We start from the raw sequence: 16794 nt of genomic DNA on the forward strand, positions 1-16794 counted from the left end.
TGCTGTAATGTTAGTATATTTTCAGATATTGAACATACTGACAATTCCAGAAGTGTGTGGGCACAGTCCAGAATTAGACATAGTTGGAGTTTGTTGTTGTTAACTGCCTTTGAGTCAATCTGGACTCATGGCGACCCTGTGGGTGAGACACCTCCAAGATCCCCTGTCCTCAACTGCTCTGCTCAGCTTCTGCAGTTTCAGGACCATGGCCTCCCTGACTGAGTCTAACCATCTGGCATGTGATCTTCCTCTCTTTCTGTTGCCTTCTACGTTTCCTGTCATTATTGTATTTTCTAATGAGTCCTGCCTTGTGATGTGGCCAAAGTATGACAACCTCAATTTAACCATCTTGGCTTCCAGGGAGAGTACAGACTCCCCCCCCCCCCCTGCTCTCTTCTCCAGCACCACATCTGAACAAAGGGGCATTCAGACTACCTTTTACCCCGGTTCAGAAACCAGAATAAACCTGGAAAGTTCATATTGGCCCCAATTCTTCCACAATAGAAATCAAGGCTTTCACACCCATTCAGGGACAAATGCCCCTTGGTGCGGGTCTTTTGAAAGCAGTCATGATCGGGTCAAGTTCAAGGGAGGGATTAAGTCAGAGGGAGAGCAGAGGGCAGAACATGCCTCCCCTTCATCGGGGTGAAGGAGGAGGAGGAGGAAGGAGCAGGAGGAAGGGAGCCATGGAGGGCAGAATCAGGGCAAAAGAGGAAGGAGTAGGATGAAGAGTCAAGTTTAGGGGAGGGATTAGGTCAGAGGAGGTCAGAGAGCGGAACATGCCTCCCCTCTCACAGGCAGCTTTTTCTCTCTCTTTTTTTGATGTTGTAATTTTTTATTTTTGACAGACTATGCAAATAGTTCTATTGATACATTTTGATAGAATGTGTCTGCTTGTGCTACATTTCCCTTTCATTTGCTTGCTGCCGGCACGGCATCTCACTTTGCAAGAGGCTTTTTTTAAAAAAAATTGTGTAATATGCAAATGCTACAATGCGAATGTTACAAATGTTTCTCTTTCAATTTGGCAAATTGATACAGAATGCTTTGCTACATATGTGTATGTGTATGTGAGGCATTCTGGGGTGGCAAAGCAAGAGGATGAAGAGATGGCATTCTGAGGTGAGGATAGATGGCATTTGGGGTTTGAAAACGGAGGCAGAGCAAGGAGATCCAAAGAGGAGGGAAAGATAGATTGCATTTTGGGGTGGCAATCGGAGGCAGAGCAAGGAGATCCAAAGAGGAAGGAAGGATAGATTGCATTTTGGGGTGGCAATCGGAGGGAAAGCAAAGCAAGAGTATGCAGAGATGGCATTCTGGGGTGAGGAATTATTATTGTTGTTGTTATTGTGATGGGAAGAGGATGGCATGGGGGGAGGCAAGAGCTTCGGAGGTAGCATTGGACTGGAAGCAAAGGGGAGGCTAGAGGCTGGCATGTGGAAACCCATGACTTTGGGGGAATCGCACTCTCTCAGCCTCAGGGGAAAGGCAATGGCAAATCTCCTCAGAACCAATCTTGCCAAGAAAACCCCAGGATGGGGTCGTTTTAGAGTTGCCATAATCTGTAGTGACCCAAATACACACAAAAGACACACATGCCTGGAGGTTTTTAAATTTGACAAGTTGACAGAATATGTGCACACTGCCGCCAGTTTTTTTTAAAAAGGAGGGGGGAAAGCACTCATTCAATTGGCCTATGGTTATAGGAAATGTCACCTTTGACGAAAGCGGAAGTGAATTTGATTGACAGCAAAGGAGCCTTCATTTTAAACCGGTATTGTAAATGTGAACTTCAGAGGGGTAAATTACCCTGATTGAGGTAAAACATAGTGGGCACTTGTTTTCGAGCAGATTTGAGAGGGGGGACCTGGATCTGCCCAGTTCCATCCAGGGCAAATGGGTGAGTGGGAATGGGGCCTAAGTTGATTTTCTTTCTGTTAGTTTTCATCACTGTGTAGCTCTCACATCTGTACATGGTGCTTGGGAATACCATGGGTTGGATGATCCCAATATTAATGTTCAGTGTCATATCTTTGAATTTTAGGATCTTACCTAGTTCTTTCATAGCTGCCCTTCCCATTCCTATTGAAACCAGACCTATTGAAACCAGTAGAACTTTTCTCTTAAAAAAACTTGATTTTACAGTAGAATTAATATACGTAAGCCAGGTTCCCACTGGTAATGTTCAATCTGTAAATAAAGAACTTTGTTTATGAAATACCTGTCTTGAGGACAGTAGCCCTTGGACAATAACACACAACATTTAACTTTGAAGTTACCATTTAGCTTTGAAGGCTAAATAAATCAAACGGCAGAATTTCAGGATAAAGACTCAGCAGGATATCAAAAGTAAAGAAATGGTTCTAACACTTGGGTTTATTTTTGGTATCTTTGATGGGGTTTTATTTTTTCATACAAGACATCTCTCCCAACAGAATGGAATAGCTATGATGGCCAGATGCCTTGTGCAGGTCACATGCTTATAACCTCAGAGAAAGGCAAAGGCAAACCTCTTCTGAACAAATCTGGTCAAGACAACCCCATGAAAGGGTTGCCTAAGGGTCACTGTAAGACTACAAGGCACATAGCAACAACCACTTGCATTAAACTGCTAAGATGCCAAAGCCTTGTCTTCTTTACATCTGTCTTCTCTTAGAGTAGCTGTAATCAGGGAAATGTGTATATGAGTGTTGAGAGATCATTTTAATGAGATGCATATTTACTCAGAAATTGTTGTACTCAATTCCATTATTGTTGTTTGGTTGGTTGCTGTGTGCTTTCAAGTAATTTCTGACTTATAATAGCCCTCATCTGAACCTATCACAGGGTTTTCTTGGCAAGATATGTTCAGAGGTTTGTCATAGCCTTCCTCTGAGGCTGAGAGAGTGTCACCCAGTGGGTTCCCATGACCAGAGTTGAACCCAGATCTACAGAATCTTAGTCCAATACTAAGAAAACTGCCCTCTGAATTCTATTGAGTTATTCAAAATGAATGGGATTACAGCCTGTGCCATGCTTACTTAGAAATAGGGCATATTTTCCAGTACTTTCCAATCTCAGTAGGTGTTCCTTTCTATAGTGTGTATATCAGGGATGAGAATCAAGTGACCCCTCAGATGTTCTTGAACTACAGTTCCCAGCATGTAATTTTCATTTTGAAGAAAGCAACAGATAATTTAGCAATTTTCATCTGGTTGCAAGAAAGTATTTATAAATTACGGGTTTTTTTTAATACTTCTTTAGCACAAAATTTGCATGTGGTATCTTTGCTCATAAAACAGCATTTTATGTACAGAAGACAGCATTTTCTGCATGGAGAAATATTTTATGTTCAGAAAATGCTACAGTTGAGGCCTTATTCTGCACAATATCACACAGGGTTGTTTTGCAGAGAAAACAGCATTTTCTGCCTAGAAAATAATATTTCTGCATAAATATTATTTTCCATGAAGAAAACACAATTTCCTGTGCAGAAAATGCTGGTTTTGTGTTTTTTTAAAGTGAAATAGCCCTATGTGAATTTACGTAGAAGAACTGCAAAGATTCTTATCAGTCCAGGATTATTTTCATCACGGTTTCTCAACACTTGAAAAATGATTTTCCTCCTATAATCTAAAGGAGAATTTTATGAAGATTTATATCAGGTGGTATTTTACTCCTGTTAAACTTAAGAAAATGTTCAGTTTGCAAGAAGATAGATGTTGGAGATGTAACAAGGCTAGAGGGACTACGTATCACATGTGGTGGACTTGTGAAGTTATAGAGGAATTTGGGGGAAACGTACACTTAGCAATTCAGGAAATATTTAAGATCAAATTTAACAAGGAACCTGAGATTTACTTACTAAATATGACATCGGTTATGAAGAATCCTAAAGAAAATGAAATACAGAGAATATTACTTTACCTAATCACGGCCGCAAGACTAGAAATAGCAGCTATATGGAAAAAAGCTGAGGCGCCCAACATCAAAAATTGGTTACTAAGAATACACAAAATGAAAAAGATGGATAAACTATCATATGAAATAAAAAATAGAAACATAACTCACTATGAAAAAAATTGGCGTCCCATTGTGATATATTGGAATAGCATAAGAGGGATAAATAAAGAGTTGTTCTATGAAATTTATGTATGTTTTTAGGAACAATTGAGGAGGTGTAGGAAACCCTATTCTCTAGCATATGTTACAATTATATGTGAGGCATCCTATCATATTCGATCAACCAGTCGATATGGTAGTAATCCATTCTTTTATGTTTGTCATTGTTGTATTTAAATGGAAAATCAATAAAGATATATTGATTTTTTAAAAAAGAAAGAAAAATGATATTCAATAATTTTTTCATTTTTTTTTTACAAATATTCTTTCCATCCCTGTTTTTCAAAGGGTTGCCTGATGATGCTGGATTTTCAATTTGTTTATACCATGCATTTCCCCAATATGGGACCCAAAGTAGCTAAACAGTTAAACAACTTCTGAAGGATCTGAGTTTCCTATGAATGTATCATTGTGTGAAATTCTAAATTTAGAGCCGGTTGCTGCATAGGTTAGGGGAGACTTGCAGTTGACTGCCAGAACTGTTAATTTTTCCATGCTCTGGATTAGCATATTAAACTAACCAGGAAGTCCTGGGTTCAGCAATGAAGCTCACTAGGTGGTTGTGAATCAATAAGTAGTTTTCACTTTAAGCCACCTACCTCATATAGTTGTCAGAAGGATAAAACAGGGAGAGAAGAGAACCCTATATGCTGCCCTTATTGTTTTGAAGAAAGGTTAGGGTACAAATGTAATACAGTTAATCTACAAATTTTTACCATGCACCACAGGGTGGCATGGGTGTGTATGTTTAGCTTGAAATACTAACTGTTAAGTGTCACTAACAAAAGAGGACCATAGACAAGAAATAAAAATTGACACTGTGGTGAATAAATCAGAAGGGCAGGCATGAAGGAACCCAGTAAGGTTCCAAGTGTAAGGATATGTGATTAAATATCAGTCAGAATTAAATATCAACATCATAATCATACCATAGTATTTCCAGTTTCTATGGCACGGCCTGTTTTTCTGCGGGAGGGAAGCCTCAGCCGCCAAACTGTGAGATTTCCCGACTGCAGAAAAAGAACCTGCAAAAAGCAGGTTCTTTTGAAGCCATGGCGGCAGCGTAACCAGTGCACCACTGGTGCACTCATTATGTAAGTGCTGCACGGTGCTGTGCGGACGCCACATGGCACTTACGTAATAATGGCAGCACCCATGTATACAGGGCATCGCCATTGTTATGCCCTCGTCACGTGCGAAGGTTGTGGGCGTGTGGGCGTTCCACTCTCAGCCAATCCCTAGCACGTGATGAGGGTGCCTAAAAGGCCCGTATGTACTGGGCCCATGTAGGGTTGTGAAAGCTAGCCAGTGAAGAAATCTGACAGGTAGAAAATGAACTATTTGAAGTGTGGTGCTGGAAAAGATTTCTAAACATACCATGGGCCACTAAAAAGACAAATGAATGAGCAAATCAGGCCTGTACTAATACTCCTAGTTCAAGATGATGAAAATGAGGCTGTAATAATTTGGATATATCATGGCTAACTGGAAAAGAGGATAATTCTTGGTAAAGTCTAAGATAAGAGATAAAGTCAAAGACTACATCACAGGTGAATTGATTCAATCCAGGAAACCACTCAGTTTTCAAGACCCTGAATTTGCAAGACCTGAGTAAGGCTGTTGATGATCTCCTAGGACTCTTGCAGGTCTCTTATTTATAGGGTCTCCATAAGTCAAAATCAATTTGATGGCACATAACAAGGAAACAGAAGAAGTGAATTGCCATTCTTCTCCAGCTAATAGAATTTTAGAAGTTCTGTGAAGGGGAGGATACCTTTGGTAATCCTTTCGGTAATTAAAAGATGGGTAAATGGGATTGTATTGAAATGTGTATACAAATAATTAGCCAGTTTCTGTGATATTGTTCACTGTGTCCTTTAACAGTGAAGTTGACACACATCTCAAACAATTATAAAATGTTGCTTGTATTTGTTTCTGAGTCCCATCAATACTGGGGTTTCCTATGCTCCTGGTTTAGTATTACAGTGTACAGTCAAGAGGACAGGCAGTGTCCCAGAGAACAGAGGTCCTCCACCCAGCCACCTATTTCACACACATATCCAACTGATTTATTTTAACAGAACATCTTTTAAGACAGGAAACTAATATGTCAGGTTCTGTAGGCTGTATTTCAGAGGAAAGAACTGGCAAAATCACCTCTGAGTATTCCTTGCCTTAAAAAACCCTATGAAATTCATGGGTTTGTCATAGCATGGTGTAGTGGTTTGAGTATTGGATTACGACTCTGGAGACCAAGGTTCAATTTCCACTTGGCTATGAAATCCACTGGGTGACATGATCTCAGCCTCAGAGGAAGGTCATGGCAAACCTCCTGAACAAATCTTGCCAAGAAAACCCCATGATAGGTTCACCTTAGAGGCATCAGAAGTAAAAAAATGACTCGAAGGCACACATGACAACAACAAAACCATATGTCGACAGGCATCTTGAAGGCACATGCACACACAAACACCACACACATTAACTGGAGTTAGTTGTGCAGACTGGAAGCATGCACATGCTTGGTTTGTAAGGGTCAAACATGCTAGAGGAGGGGGGAACACAGAGCATTTTGGCCTGTTACAGACTGCCAAAATAAAGCTGCTTCGGATCTCTTTGGAGGTATGCTGTTTAAATGATGCATGCATCCTAAGAATCCGGAAACTGCACCAAAGCTGCACTTCAGTGCTTAGGAATGGAGTGTGGCTTTGGTGTGACCTCCAGACTCTTAGGACCCATGCATCATTTAATTAACATACCTCCAAAGAGACCCGAAGCAGCTTTATTTTGGCAGTCTGTAACAGGCCTTTATTCTTTTATGTACCCTTCCTAAGTCTGTAATGGGCTAGATAAGAGCTAACTAAAGCCTAATCCAAACAAAATAGAAGTGGTGCTGTTAAATGGCCAGGATATTAGTAGCTATTAAACACCACCCAGGGCAGAAGTATACAACCTGTTCTTCTCTTTGTGGTGCTTCTTATAAATCTAGGTTTGCTGCTACATATTCTTGTGGTGCTCACAGCATACCATGCCTTTCGCCATGTGGTGTACCCACTGCATTCCATCTTGAACAAATGTTCTTTTATAATTTTATATTATAAAATTCCTTGAGTCTAGGAAATTGTTGTTGTGTGCCTTCAGGTTGGTTCTGACATATGGTGACCCCATCACAGGGGTTTCATGGCAAGATTTCTTCAGAAGGGGTTTGTCTTGGCTCTCCTCTGACGTTAAGAGAGTGTAACATACTCAGGGTCCCCCAGTGGGTTTCCATGGCTGAGCAGCAATCAGAGCCCTGGTTTCTAGAGTCATAGCTGTAGGGGTTGTTCTCACTTAAGATTTGAAACGATTTAAGATAAAACGGTTTTAATAAAATCGATTCAAAATAACACTGTTCTTATCCCGCTATCCGAATCGCTTTTTTCATCGTTCCCATCTGATTATTTAAATCGATGTTTTTACCTGCAAGCGTTCCTACTTGGCATGAAATCGGTGTTTAAATAAAGCAGTTTTTCTCCTCCATACCTTATTTGGAGCTGTTAATCAATAGTACGTCAGAATGACGTAACCTTAACCCGGATTATTTGGAAGCGATTTATCTTTCGTCCTCGTTTCCATTTTATTGACCGTTTGTAAATCGATTTATTTTTGGCGGTTTTTTTAAAAAAAGTGGACCAATCAAGGCGCTTAATCGATCAAACGTCATAAGCGCTGTTAGCCTTATATACATTTTCCCTCCTTCCCCTCCCACTGGTACCTGGTTTACCTTTGCTCGAGATCTCAACAATCATGGATCATCATCAGAAATTTGAGTATATGTTTTCCTTGATCATATTGCTTATAGAGAAATTTATGGTCCAATGCAGAGCTGTTTTGACATTGTGTGAAAGCGGAGAGCATGCTGCAGAAATGAGAAATTATCTTTTTATTTTGGATGAAATGCTTCCTTTCTTTCGGCAAGGCGCCCAGATCTGCTTTCAGCCGATGGCTAGAAGGTGGTGGATATACCCCAAGACTGATGTGCACTGGAACGTCTATGCTAGAACTGTCTGGTCTGACTCTAATTGGAAGAAGTTCTTCAGAATGCCGCGCGCGGTTTTCAAAATGATTGCTGACGAGCTGCGTCCCCATCTTTCCCGGCAAAACACACGGTTCCGTAAGGCAGTTCCTGTAGAAAAGCAAATTGCCATGGCCATATTGTACCTGGCACATGGTGGTTCATATGCCACAGTTGGAACTTTTTTCGGTGTAGGAAAGTCTACAGCATACAAGGCTATCATTCAGGTGTTCCTGTTTATGGAAATGGTTCTACTGCGGAGGGCTGTCTATCTTGGAGACTATAGAAAGGTTGGTGGAAATTTATCTCGTTATATATATTCATTTTTTAAAATCTCCTGTCCTGTGTTCTGGTCGCTTGATCTGTCATGGGATCAAGCTCCTCCAACGTTGGTAATGATTATTCATTATTATTCTACTTCTATTTTCCTGTCTCTCTGTCTATCTATCTATCTATCTATCTATCTATCTATCTATCTCAATCTCTCAGCTAGTCTCTCTGTCTGTCTGACTGCCTATCCTTATGTCTTTCTACCCTTCCATCCATCCATCCATCCATCCATCTATCTATCTATCTATCAGTCTGTCATTCTTTCAGCTAGTCTCTCTGACTGTCTGCCTGCCTGTCGTTATGTCTTTTTACCCATCCATCTATCCATCTATCTTTCCATCTATCTATCTGCTTAAATATTTTTGATGAGATAAAGAATGTACTGTAATTATTATATTACTAATGTTATATTTATAGTCTCTTTTGCAATCACAGAATATGTCTGGCTTTGAAGCGCTGGGGTTTCCCCAGGTGATTGGAGCAATTGACGGATGCCACATCACGATTAAGGCACCTGCTCACGAGGGACTGCAGTACATAAATCGTAAACAGCAACACTCTATGATTCTACAGGCAACATGTGATCACACTGGGAAATTTATCGATCTTTTCTGTGAACATGCAGGAATAAATCACGACAGTCATGTCCTGCAGGAATCCCCTATCTACCACGCATTAAAAGCTGGACTGTATGTTCCCGGTTGTCCGACATTGACAATTAAAGGGCAACAGGTCGGGCCGCTTCTTTTGGGCGATGGTGGATATCCCATAAAGCCTTTCTTGCTCATTCTAACCGCTCGGTTGAACAGGCTGAAGGTTCGGAAACTCAGGTTCATCTGGCTCCCCATCAGAAGTAATGGGCTGTTCCAGGATGCACTCTCCTGTTTGCCCAATATTATATTCCTCAGAGCCAATTTGAGTCGTTTCTTCGTCTCTTTGTTCCTGTACAGAAGTCAAGTTCAAAACAAAGTGTTCTTGAACTGCATCTGCGGAATGAAAAAAAGGGTGGGTGGTACAGTAATTAATGAAAGGGCTTTCCCATTTACAAAAGGTTAAACATCTGGAAATGCGTACGCGCCAAAAAAAAATTACAGTAAACCAATTTTGCAATAATGTTACCTGGAGTGAATAGATCCTCAGAGGAAGCATCAGGTGTTGAGCTAAGAACTTGCGTGTCGGGCGGCATTTCCGAAGGGTTGTTTTTTTTCTCAAACCTTAGAGCATTTCCCCCTGCTGCTCTTTTCGCTTCAGTGCTAGCGTCTCCAGCAAAGACATCCTGGAGTTCACGGAAAAATGGAAAATCAATAGCTCCCATACCACTGGTCTTGGACAACTGAACAGATTTCTTATAAACACGTTTCAAAGATTTCGCCTTCGTTCTGCATTCTGAAGCAGAACGATTAAATCCATGTTTACGTAGTTGAGACGCAATTTTGTCATACACACAGATGTTCTTGTGGTTTTTGCTAAGTTGCATCTGTACTGTCTCTTCTCCCCAAATAGCAATCAAACATCTAGTCTCATCTACTTTCCAGCTAGCGCCCCTTCCTCCAATTTGTGTTCTGTCTTCCATAGCTAAATTAGTTTTAAGGAAACCAAGAGAAAGAGGCTATAGCAAGCACAAGTTGTCTTCACCTCAAAAGTGGCTTCAAAAATGGCTCTCGAAGTTTTAGGCGGAAATGGGGGAGGGTTCAAGGCAGCAAAGGTGCTAATTTCTCACCTTTGAAGCACTGCTGAAATGTGTCCCCATGGCAACAAGAAGTAGCCCTTTCCCGTCATTTGTTATGCCAGGCATGGACCAACGATGCTGAAAACAGATACCCATCCCCCGCTTCCCACCGCTACTGCTTGTAACTCCCCCTAAAGGCTTGTCTTGAAATACCAGCAAAAAAAAAAATTCTTCCCCCAAACCAAACCGCTTGAATTGCTTCCTACCCCCCTTCAGACTTCAGTTATAAATAGAATTGAACTGGCCAAGCAAATAAAATGAAAACCCTCCACCTACTGCATAACTTTCCACCCTCTACCGTCTTCAGTAACAATAAAATAAAACATCATCCAAATAAAAATATCAAAAGTGATGGTTACTAGGTAGCACAGCGGAAATTTATGGTTACAGAAACCAATAACTATTTATAGGAGGATAATATTACCACACAGCATAGGGAAGAAAAAGAAGCCTGCAAGCGCCTTTTGGAGAAGGGCCAGCTGCGCTCTGTTTGACAGATGCAACAGGCGCTTAGTTAACAGGGGATCCAGGCGCTTGAACAATTCAGGGATCGAGCGCCTCTGGCAAAAATAAAATATTAAAAAAAATAAAACAAGTCCTTACCTTTCTTTGCAAGATCAACGCTTGAGCAACGGACAAAGGAAAGATGGCGGCGGTCACGAAGGATGGGGACAGAAAGGGCAACTCCCCCAAGGACAGCCCCCATCGCAGTCCGCTCCTCCCATCCATCTAACACGATTCCAAGGCTGTCGTTCCTATTTAAATACTCCGGTTCCTAACTCGAATCAATAGAAAAACGTAGGTTGGACCCTAGTGTTTTTTTAACACGCGTTAAATGAGGAAGACTCGATTTAAATTTTTATCCCGCTCTACAATTCGATTTCTAGTGGGGACGATTGCGGGATGCTCTAGAACCGTTCTAGGTTTAAATCGGATCCTAATAGGAACTCCACTCCTTGGATTCGATTCAGAACGCGGGGTTTCACCTAGTGAGAACAACCCCGTAGTCCAACACTCAAACCACTATGCCATGCTGGCGCTCCAAAAAAGAGAAAAGAAATCATCACATGACTTTGATTATAAGCTGTTTTGGCTGGAAAAAAGGTGAGACAAAACCTGATGAAATAGCTTGTGAAATGAAACTAATAAGGACACTTAAAATGAAGCAAACTTGCAGTGAAAGCCAGTTAACGAGGAAGGGTCTTGATTAGTGAGTGATCATAAGTGATTGAGCTTCTGCTATAGAAGCTGATTATCTGAGGTAGCTCTGAAAAAGCAAGGGTTGAAAACCGAACATTCATCTCTGTATTATCAGTTGCTTACTATCTTATTCACAAATCTATATATTTTCTAATGAACTGAATTCACATTACAGTCAGTGCTGGCCTGCACATGCAAACTGATAAAGATTTTTTTATTGCTGTCAGAGGAAGTGAAAGCATTGTAGAAATAAATATCTCATTGCATTAAAAAGACTTAATCTATTTTCTGCTGAATTTCCTGAACTAACTATGCCAAGAAAGCAATGGACATGCAGACCTTGGCTTTTTGCACATTTACTTGGAATTAATTTCCATGAAATTCAGTAACCGCCCATGTAAAATGCATATAGAATCACAGCTTGCTTTCAGAGAGAGAATATTTGGGAAAAACAACTCTTGATGCCACTAAACTGCTTGAAAGTGGCATGGAATACTAGAGTACTTGAAATGAGAATGATTGAACAAATGGGAAGCTCCTAGATATCATGGCTCTGAAGGCAGGTTTGATGTATGTAAGGAATGCTCTGTGAAATACCCAGTATTTCCCTTATTGGACAGTGTGTGTCTGGAATGGATCACCTTAGGACTGGAGCATGACTTTGGCACAGCTTCCAGCCTCTTAGGACACATGCATCATTTAAACAGCATACCTCCAAAGTGACCTGAAGCAGCTTTATTTTGGCCTGTCTGTTCAGGCCCTAAGTGAATGACAAACTTAAAGAATGATTTTGTATTGACCGTTCATTGCATGTGGGGTTATAGGATTCAGTGGAAGTTTCATCACACATTATCATAAAAGATATGCTGGCAAATAAGGCCACTATATGAGCTATTTATGCTTGTCAAGTTGCAGAGTTGTGAGTGACGCAGGGGAGGAGTACTTAGGATGTCCTCAATCCTTTCTGTCCGGGGCCACATCACTGTTGACAGTGAAGCTCTACACCTGCCCCTGCACCTGAGGCAAATCTTTTTCTCTTCTCTTGATTTCTTTTGGAGAGCAGCATTAGCAGTTACCATATTTATTATATCGATGACTTCATGTGATAACCATAAACCATAGGATAAGGCAAGGGTAGGCAACCTTTTTGAGCCAGGGGCCAGGTTGCTGTCCCTCAGACAACTGGGGGGCTGAAGCTGGGGGGTGGAGCTTCCACCCTCTGGGGGCGGGGCTGCATGCTGGGGGTGGAGCTTCCACCCTCCAGGGGCGGGGCCGCATGCTCCACCCCCGGAGTGATAATAATAATAATAATAATAATAATAATAATAATAGTTCCAAGCATGGAAACTACTACAAAGCAATTTAAAAAAAGGAAGAAAGCATGCACACTGTCTCAACCCAGAAAGGCGCTGAGAGGGGATTTTGCACAGAGAACACCAAGGACAAGTAAATAATAATAATAATAATAATAATAATAGTTACAAGCATGGAAACTACTAAAATGCAATTCAAAATAAAAGGCAGAAAGCATGCACACTGTCTCAACCCAGAAAGGCACAAGGTGCTAAGAGGGGATTTTGCACAGAGAACACCAAGGGCTCCTTCCTGGCTTCTGAGGGGCCTCGGGGCCCTCAGAGCCGGGAAGGAGGAAGGGGACACTCGCGCGGGTGGCTCTGCCGGCTCTTTCCCGGCTTTTGAGGGGCTTTGAGGCCCTCAGAGGCCGGGAAGAAGGAGGGGGACACCCGCGCAGGCGGCTCCTTCGGCTCCTTCCCGGCCTCTGAGGGGGCCTCAGAAGGAGAGGCCTGGGATAAGGTATAACTCACTGTCAAATCACAGTACCCCCACTATATAAAATCCACTGTTGTTATTGTTAACTGCCCTTGAGTTGGCCTCAACTCACAGAGACGCTGTGGTTCCAAGCCCCCCTGTTCTTAATTGCCCTGCTCAGGTCCTGCAGGCTCATGGCTGTGACCTCCTTGATTGAGTCTATTCATCTGTCATGCAGTCTTCCTCTTTTTCTACTTCCTTCTACCTTTCCTAGAATTATTACCATCTCTTCTCATTATGTGGCCAAAATATGACAACAGTCAGCTTGGCTTCCAGGGAGAGCTCAGGCCTGATCTGTTTTAAGACCCATTTATTTTTCTTCTTGGTATCCTCTGCACTCTTCTCTAACACCACATCTCAAACAAGTTGATTTTCTTTCAGCTTCCTTCACTGTCCAGCTCTCACATCTGTACATGGTGATGGAAAACATGATGGCTTGGATGGTCCTAATTTTGATGTAGATAGAACATCTAGACCTTTGAGACTAACTAAAGAAAGTAGTTGGCAGCATGAGCTTTCATAGACATAAATCTACTTCCTCAGAGGCATTTGGTAGAGTGGAAACCAGGGACAGACATATATAAGCCATTGGTTTGTGAAAATGTCAATTCAAATTCAAAATCCTTTGTGAATAATAATAATAATTATTATTATTATTATTATTATTTATTTGTATTTCCCACCCCTCCCTGTGGATTGAGGCGGGATTACAACAATAGAAACAACATTACAAGATAAAAAACTACAATTTCATATAAAATACACTCAGTAAAACAGTAAAACCACTATCAATATAATACAGAGACTAAATCATCATTTAAAATACATATCTTTACAAACAGAGGTGGGGTATTTCTAACTCTCTTAGAGCAGATTGGGTGGATAGGCCTTCCAGAAGAGATCCGTCACAAGTCCAGTTTTAACTATGATCATCTGTGGACAAAGGCGTTGGGAACTAGCCTTTGTGTATGGAAATGAAGTGGGTCAGATAGTGTTGAAATGTGTGTAATGAGCCAGGACTTGCTATCGGTGACACTGGTGAATATCTATTTTGTCTAGAAATGTTCATTTTAGAAAAGGAGATATTGCTAGAGACACAACATTCAATTGCTGTTGGATGGTGGGTATGATACTGAGCACCTAAGAAACAGGTTTCACACAGTCCTGGAATTGTTCAAGGAAAACTCCTAAGACAGCAGGGGACAGATTTCCCTGTTTCATTTTTCACTGCTTTCCCCTTGTTACTTTCCCTTCTTTTGAGATTCTTGAGCTGCTTATATTTTATCTTATTTTTCTTCTCATTTTGAATTTTGACAGATGGACAATGGGCTTAAACACAGAGGAAATAGCAAGCAGTTTTACTGCATCTAAAAGAGAAGCAGCATTAAATTTCTGGCTCTTTTATTACCTTTTGTTAAGTTATACTGTGCCTAGTGGCAAAATAAAAAATATGTATGATTTAGTACATCTATATTTTAGAGCATTCCTGGGATTGCTGTTTTTTGCAATGTTAAACTGAATTCCCTTAGGTGAAAATTGCCTTTCTTGCCACAAGGAGTGAAAGCATTATGGCATATGCTAGTAGCTCTCTAAAGAGAAAGAGCAGGTCTCACACCAATAAAACAAGTTGAAATGGAAAGAAAAGATGGTGTCTGCTTAGTGTATTCTCCTCTGTAACACTTGTGGATGTAAGCAAAAACCCCTCAGATAAAAAGTGGAGAGTAGGACAGTCAAGAAGTCAGAAGAAGGGTAGGACTTGGAAAGACAGTTGTGAAGGAACTAGACAAGATCCTGAAATGTAAAGACATACCATTGAATACTAAAGTTAGCATGGTCCATGCTATTGTATTTTGAATTTCTATGTATGGTTGTGAAAGCTGGACAGTAAAGAAAGCTAAAAGGAACAAAATCAATTCATTTGAAATGTGGTACTGGAGAAGAGTTTGACAGATACCATAGACTGCTAAAAAGACAAATAAATGGATCTTACAGCAAATCAAGCCTGAATTCTACCTAGAAGCCAAGTTGATTAAACTGAAACTGTTGTATTTTGGACATATGAAAAGATATGACTCAATAGAATAGATAATAATACTTGATAAGGTAGAAGGCAGTAGAAAAAGTGGAAGACTGCATTTCAAATGGATAGACTCAATTAAGGAGGCCATGGCCCTTAGTCTGCAAGATGTGAGCAAGGCTGTTGATGACAAGGTGACATGGCAGTCTCTCATTCATGGCGTCACCATAAGCTGAAGTTGACTTAGTAGCAGTTAACAACAACAGCAACCTCGAGTTCATTAACAGTTAACAAGGACAGCCCAAAAATGCATCATTGATTTATCTATATTATTTGTAGTCTTCCATGCAACAAAAGAGGTAATCAAAGAGTAAAAATACAAAAGTAGGATTAAAATACAAAACATTTTTAAAAAACTCATTAAAACACCAAACAAGATTAAAAACAGATCAAAGAACTGAAAATAAGAAGTCAAAAGAGTTGTATGGCTACTCACCTAAAAGCTACAACTTTTTCAAAAGTTGGGGAATTTTTTAAAAAAGTCTTTACCCAGCACTTTACAAGATATTAAAGTAGGCACCATCATGCTATCCACACTACATTTTAAATGCTAGATTCCACTTTAACTGTCAAGTTTCCATAGAACCCTGGGATTTATAGATTAGGAAGAGGTATTTAGAATTTACACCCAGAGAGCTCTAGTGCCTCAGCAAAGTATCAACTCCAAAATTCCCTAGGATGCAGCCATGACAATTAAAGTTGAATCAGCTTTGAAGGTATGTAGTGTGAAAGGCCCTCTGCTCTGTAGAGAACCTCTGAAAAGGCCTTTTTACTCATACACCATACGTCACATTGGATGGGTACTCAAAAAAGGGCTTCAGATAAAGATTTGAGTGTCTAGGGAAGTAAACATAGGACAATGTTATCTTTCAATTACCAGAGACCCATGCTATGAAACGATTTTAAAAAGTATGTTGAATTAAACCAAATAACAGGCTGAGAGCCAATGAAGATGTCAAGGACTGAAAAATATACATTTGCAGTGTTCTGAACAGATCAAGTCCTTCTCTCATACCAGGGCTGGGCATGGTCTAGTGGAATTTGTTTCTGGAATGTTATCACTTCAGACCACTTCACTTGAAGGAGCTCCTGATTTATTTATTAAAAAAAAGACTTCCAGAATTCTAGAGGATCTCTTAAAGGCAGTCTGCTCAGCTCTGAAGAGATTTTGTTCATTAAATGTATATCAGTGTCACTAGAACAAGTTACAGGAATTAGTCCATTCTAGATATATTTCTGTGATGTGTTAGCAGTTAATTCTCCAGTTTTTGTTTTTGTTTTTGTGGGTTTTTCGGGCTATGTGGCCATGTTCTAGAAGAGTTTCTTCCTGACGTTTCGCCAGCATCTGTGGCTGGCATCTCCAGAGAAAGATCTGAAAATGCCAGCCACAGATGCTGGTGAAACATCAGGAAGAAACTCTTCTAGAACATGGCCACATAGCCCGAAAAACCCACAAAAAACTATGGATGCCGGCCA

The 16794-nt window shown here is 40.7% G+C and overlaps 1 protein-coding gene across 6 annotated transcripts in view; it reads right to left on the reverse strand.

The window, feature by feature from the left end:
• The window catches only part of SLCO2A1 (solute carrier organic anion transporter family member 2A1), a 99925-nt gene extending 83866 nt beyond the window's left edge, over positions 1-16059 (reverse strand). The window contains exons 1-4 of one of the 6 annotated variants that reach the window (XM_089509358.1): positions 15755-16059; positions 10818-10989; positions 9605-9761; positions 7865-9471 (exon numbers count right to left, since the gene is read on the reverse strand). The gene's annotated coding sequence lies outside the window, so the exon portion shown is untranslated. Of the gene's footprint in view, positions 1-7864; positions 9472-9604; positions 10781-10817; positions 11728-15754 lie in introns of those variants that run through there. The other 5 variants (XM_089509359.1, XM_089509360.1, XM_089509361.1 and 2 more) reach the window with 5 other exon arrangements.
• Between the last annotated feature and the right edge of the window lie 735 nt (positions 16060-16794).

Source organism: Sceloporus occidentalis, unplaced genomic scaffold (assembly GCF_023333645.1).
Source record: "Sceloporus occidentalis isolate IW3139 unplaced genomic scaffold, rSceOcc1.0.p SCAF_2, whole genome shotgun sequence".
Lineage (NCBI taxonomy): Eukaryota > Metazoa > Chordata > Lepidosauria > Squamata > Phrynosomatidae > Sceloporus > Sceloporus occidentalis.